The 6,022-nt window shown below is 38.7% G+C and overlaps 1 pseudogene; it reads right to left on the bottom strand.

Moving 5' to 3' along the window:
* Positions 1-289: 289 nt before the first annotated feature.
* On the bottom strand, positions 290-5,432 carry LOC149533226 (pentatricopeptide repeat-containing protein At1g11290, chloroplastic pseudogene; annotated as a pseudogene).
* Positions 5,433-6,022: the final 590 nt, after the last annotated feature.

Here is a 6,022-nt window from a genome sequence, read left to right as displayed (position 1 = left end):
ATGAAGTTATTATTATGTGTTTTTCAAGCATTGCTTATGTTTGATAAGAACATCAATACAATTATGCAAACCACAATACTTTATTTCTAATTAAAACCAAGTGGATTGAAATCATATCAAAAATATAAATATAGTTTTTAAATCTATTATTCTACTAGATATCTCACCAAACAATAGAAATATCTGAATACAGATGAGACAAATTCTAAATGCATTAACATAAAATTACATACCTACCCTGGAATGTGTAATTTAGTATTAGATGCACACAACATAGTCAAGATCCAAATATAAAAACCATACAAAATGACATTCCTCAAGCATCTTTCCATTTATTTTGTGTTCCAAACCTTCTTTTCTTTCCCATTTCCCTCCTTCTCCTTTAACTTTTCATTTCATATATATACAGGTTTCATGAAAGAAACTCAACAAAATGCCCATGTTATCATAAAACAGGTCTCCGAGAGATGACTCAACAGTTTATATAAGCAGTGATACCCAACAATTTATATAAGCAGTGATCTGCATCTCATTCTACGCATCTAATTTTACAATGCTGAAAGCATGGTCTAGATTATGAAATCCTCAATATATAAATAAATTCTCATCATAGATTTGACATGGTGCACATTATTCTAGTGCAAGTCTATTTTTCAGATTGCTTCATTTAGCATCACCAGTTATCTCCACAGGAGCATCGTCCATGTTCAAAATGATGGAAACGGTTTGAATCTCTCACAACAATTTCTTTGGTAATCAGCAATCCTGAAGATAAATTTCATTGCAGTGTGGCAATCAGCACATGCTCAAAGGTTTTCACAACTCTAATAGTTGTTCCAGAGAGTGTTTTTTACAAACCAAATGCAATTGCCAGCATTTCGCTATGGTGGCAGACATAAAATTCCTTTTCCTCCATTTCCACATCATTAAGTAAATGTCTTGAATCTGGAATTACCCTGCTGCCTTCATCTCCCAAGTCAATTTCTCCAATGTTGTATAGGTTTCCTGTATCTGTGGATGTGATGCGTCTCCTATACAAAAAACATGTATCATTTTATTGTCCTCAATCCAGCTACATCCAGGGAATTTTTTGACTCCTCTATCTTCCATCAGTCTCCTAACTGTTTGAACCTCACCCCACCAACCCACTTCTGCATAAATATTTGAGAGGAGAACATAGGTTGAAGTATTGTTAGGATCCAAATCAAAAAGTAGCATCGCTGTAAACACTCCCAAGCCTAAATTCATATGTGATCTACAGGCACCAAGAAAAGACATCCACACAACCACAACAGGTTTAACTGGAATCTTAATGATAAATTTTAGGGTGTCCTCTAGATAGCCAGCACGTGCAAGAAGGTCAACCATGCACACATAGTGCTCAATTGTAGGTGGTATGCAGTAAAGGTTACTCATGTGATTGAAGTATGTACATCCCTCATCCACTAAACCTGCATGGCTGCATGCACATAGAACACAAGCAAAGCTTACAGTATCAGGATATGTTCCAGAGTCCTACATTAATTCATAGATTTTGAGAGCATCCTTGCAAAATCCATTTTGTGCATATCCTGCAATCATTGCATTCCATGAGATGACATCTCTTTGATCTATTATGTCAAACACTTCTCGTGCCTTGTATATGCTTCCACATTTTGCATACATGTCTACTAGGGCAGTTGCAACTATAACATCCGACAAAAATCCTCCTTCCTTTATGCTCTGATGGATGTCCATACCCAATTCCAAAGCTCCCATTTTGGCACAGGCAGGGAGGATGCTTGCAAAGGTTGTTGAGTCTGGCTTCACACCTGCCAATTGCATTTGCTTGAAAGTTTCCAGAGCCTTTTCAACAAATCCATTTTGTGCATATCCTGCAATTATTGCAGTCCATGAAACAATATTTCTTTGACGCATTCCATCAAACATTACATGTGCCTTATCCATGCTTCCACATTTTGCATACATGTCTACCATAGCATTTCCAACAATAATATCTGAACAAAGCCCCCCTTCCATTATTCTTTGATGGATGTCCATACCCGGTTCCAAAGCTCCCATTTTGGCACAGGCAGGGAGGATGCTTGCAAAGGTTGCAGAATTTGGCTTTACACCTGCCAATTGCATTTGCTTGAAAGTTTCTAAAGCCTTGTCAGAAAATCCAATTTGTGCATATCCTGCAATCATTGCATTCCATGAGATGACATCTCTTTGAGGCATTCTCTCAAATAGATCTCGTGCCTTGTGTATGCTTCCACATTTTGCGTACATGTCAATCAGGGTATTTGCAATCACAACATTTGAAAATAACCCCTCTTCTATTATGCTTTTATGGATGCCTGTACCATGTTCCAAAGCTCCCATTTTGGCACAGGCAGGGAGGATACAAGCAAAGGTCGTCGAGTCCGGTTTTACTCCTACCGATTGCATATGCTTGAAAGCTTTCAAAGCCTTTTCAAAAAATCCATTTTGTGAATATCCTGCAACCATTGTAGTCCATGAAACCACATTTCTTTGAGGCATTTTGTCAAGCTGTTTGTGTGCCTTGTCTATGCTTCCACATTTTGAATACATGTCCACCAAAGCATTTCCAACTATAATATCTGACAAAAATCCCCCTTCTTCTATGCTCGTATGGATATCCATACCGTATTCCAAAGCTCCTATTTTGGCACAGGTAGAGAGGATGCTAGCAAAGGTTGTTGAATCGGGCTTTGCACCTGCCAATTGCATTTCCTTGAAATTTTCTAAAGCCTTTTCAGCGAAACCATTTTGAGCACATCCTGTGATTATTGCATTCCATGAGATGACATCTCTTTGATGCATTCTGTCAAACATTTCATGTGCCTTGTTTATTCTTTCACATTTTGCATACATGTCTACTAGAGAATTTTCAACTGTAATATCTGACGAATATCCCCCTTCCATTATGTTTTTATGGATGTCCATACCCAGTTCCAAAGCTCCCATTTTGGCACAGGCAGAGAGGATGCTGGCAAAGGTTGTCGAATCTGGTCTTACACCTGCCAAATGCATTTGTTTGAAGTTTTCTAACGCCTTCCCAACAAATCCATTTTGTGTATATCCAGCAATCATTGCAGTCCATGAGACCACATTCCTTTGAGGCATAGTTTCAAACAATTCGCATGCCTTGTCTATTCTTCCACATTTTGCATACATGTCTACCAGAGCATTTCCAACATTAATATCTGAAAACAAACCCTGTTCTATTATGGTTTGATGGATGTCCATGCCCTGTTCAAGAGCTCCCATTTTGGCACAGGCAGGGAGGATGCTGGTAAAGGTTGTGGGATCTGTTTTTACAGCTGCCAACTGCATGTTTCTGAAAGTTTCTAAAGCCTTATCAACAAATCCATTTTGTGTATATCCTGCTATCATTGCATTCCATGAGATGACATCTTTATGAGGTATTTTGTCAAACAGTTCTTGTGCTTCATCTAGGTGTCCACATTTTGCATACATGTCTACTAGGGCAGTTGCAACTACTATGTCTGAAAAAATTCCTCTTTCCTTTATGCTTTGATGGATGTCTATACCCTGTTCCAAAGCTCCCATTGTGGCACAGGCTGGGAGGATGCTCGCAAAAGTTGTTGAGTCTGGCTGGACACCTGACAATTGCATTTGCTTGAAAGTTTTTAAAGCCTTTTCAACAAATCCATTTTGTGCATATCCGGCAATCATGGTGTTCCATGAGACTACATTTCTTTGAGGCATTCTTTCAAATAATTCATGTGCCTTGTCTATGCTTCCACATTTTGCATATGCGTCTATGACAGTATTTCCAACTATAATATCTGACAAAAAACCGCCTTCGATTATGCTATGATGGATGGTTATAACCTGGTCCAAAGTTCCTATTTTGGCACAGGCAAGGAGAATGCTAGTAAAGGTTGTGCAATTTGGTTGTACACCTGCCAATTGCATTTGTTTGAAAGTTTCCAAAGCCTTCTCAACAAATCCAATTTGTGCATATCCTGCAATCATGGCATTCCATGAGACCGCATTTTTCTGAGGTATTCTGTTGAATAGTTCACGTGCCCTGTCTATGCTTCCACATTTTGCATACATGTCTACCAACGCAGTTGCAATGACAACATCTAACAAAATTTCGCTGTCATCTATGCTTTGATGGATATCCATACCCTGTTCCAAAGCTCCCATTTTGGCACAGGCGGGAAGTGTACTGCTAAATGTTGCCGAGTTTGGCTTTACACCTGCCAATTGCATTTGCTCGAAAGTTTCTAAAGCCTTACCTACAAATCCACTCTGTGCATATCCTGCAATCATGGCATTCCATGAGATGACATCTCTTTGAGATACCCTGTCAAATAGTCGACGTGCCTTAACGATGCTTCCACATTTTGCGTACATGTCTACCAGAGCAGTCGCAACTATAACGTCCGGCAAAAACCCCCCTTCCAGGATTCTCTGATGAATGTCAATGCCCTGTTCCAATGCTCCCATTTTGGCACAGGCAGAGAGGATGCTAGCAAACGTTGTGTAATTTGGCTTCACACCTGCCAATTGCATATGCTTGAAAGTTCCTAAAGCTTTTTCAAGAAAACCATTTTGTGCATATCCCGCTATCATTGCGGTCCACGAGAGCACATCTCTTTGAGACATTCTGTCAAACAGTTCACTTGCCTTTTCTACGCTTCCACATTTTGCATACATGTCTACAAGTGCACTCGCGACTACAACATCTGACAAAATTCCTCTATCCATTACGCTTCGATGGATGTCCATTCCCTCTTCCAAAGCTCCCATTTTGGCACAGGCAGGGAGTACGCTGGCAAATGTGAACTTATCGGGTTGGAAGCCTGTCCGTTTCATATGGTGAAAAAATGTGACTGCTTGGTGAGGATACCCATGTCTTGTGTACGCTGATATAATCGTATTCCATGAGACACAGTCTCGTTCTTTCAGTTGGTTAAACACTTTACGGGCGTTCACCAAATTTCCACACTTGACATACATGTAAATAAGCTTATTATGAAAAAATGTTCGCGTAGAAAAGGAAAACTTGCCTTTGAGCGGTAAAAGAGTAGGCATTTTAACCTTGGGAAAGCATAATGTGCAGCTCCTCCAACTGCCGTTTCTTCTCGATGCTGCCACATCCCTTGTAGCCGTATGAGAAGCACCGTTCAATTGACTGATATGGCAGTTGGCTTGTTTGTGACTCTGCTCATCTTACATGTTGTAAGAAGTTTGTTCTTTCTTGCTTCATAATTTAAGGTTTTTAAAAAGTGAACCTTTGATATTGGCTGAAGGTTTTGAACGGATCGAAAGAATAACTTGTTGCAAGCATGCGATTATCACCATGAAATTGGCATTCAAAAGTTCTTCTGCAAAAACAATCTTCAGATGTCGTACGAAGCTGATCGTACCCAAACATGTTAAGAGACAGGGAATGGAGACAAATTGTGTATCTAAGAATTCTGCTGTTTTGATTTTCAAATTAACTAGCACTTGTACCAATTAGTGTAAGGTTTTAGTCAATTTAGATTATGAGTTATTTTGTTTCAATCAGAAAATTACCTTGTATATGATGGTTAACATGTAGTGCAAATTTATTGAAGTTAAATAGAGAAATATTCTAATTTTTTGTGTCTATTATTAAAATGAATTGTTTGATCTCATGGCAATAGTAGCAAAATGCTATATCAAACTCATAAATTTTCGAGAGACATGTTTTCTAGTTTTGTTTCCTCATTTTAATGTAGAAGTGTATATGGATAGAGTTACGTTTTTGTCAATCTTTCAAAGGGGTATATTTGTACCTTTGCTACATAGGTGCAAAGGGTACGATGATAGAAGGTATACTTTGTTCTTTGAAATCAACTTTGTGTTTTTCTTTTAATTTTTCTTCTTTTTTGAATTTCTTTTAATATTTCCTTTTTGCTTCTCCTCCCTATTTTCTTCTCTCTTCTCCTTCTTGATCTCCTCCTCCTCATCTATTGATTCTCCTCCTCCCCCCACCTTTTTGTTTGCTTCTGTTGTC

This window comes from Cupressus sempervirens, chromosome 10 (genome assembly GCF_028749045.1).
Source record: "Cupressus sempervirens isolate cs-2001-9-10 chromosome 10, ASM2874904v1, whole genome shotgun sequence".
NCBI lineage: Eukaryota > Viridiplantae > Streptophyta > Pinopsida > Cupressales > Cupressaceae > Cupressus > Cupressus sempervirens.
The sequence above is the reverse complement of the archived record's forward strand: the minus strand, read 5'-3'. Positions and strand labels throughout refer to the sequence as shown.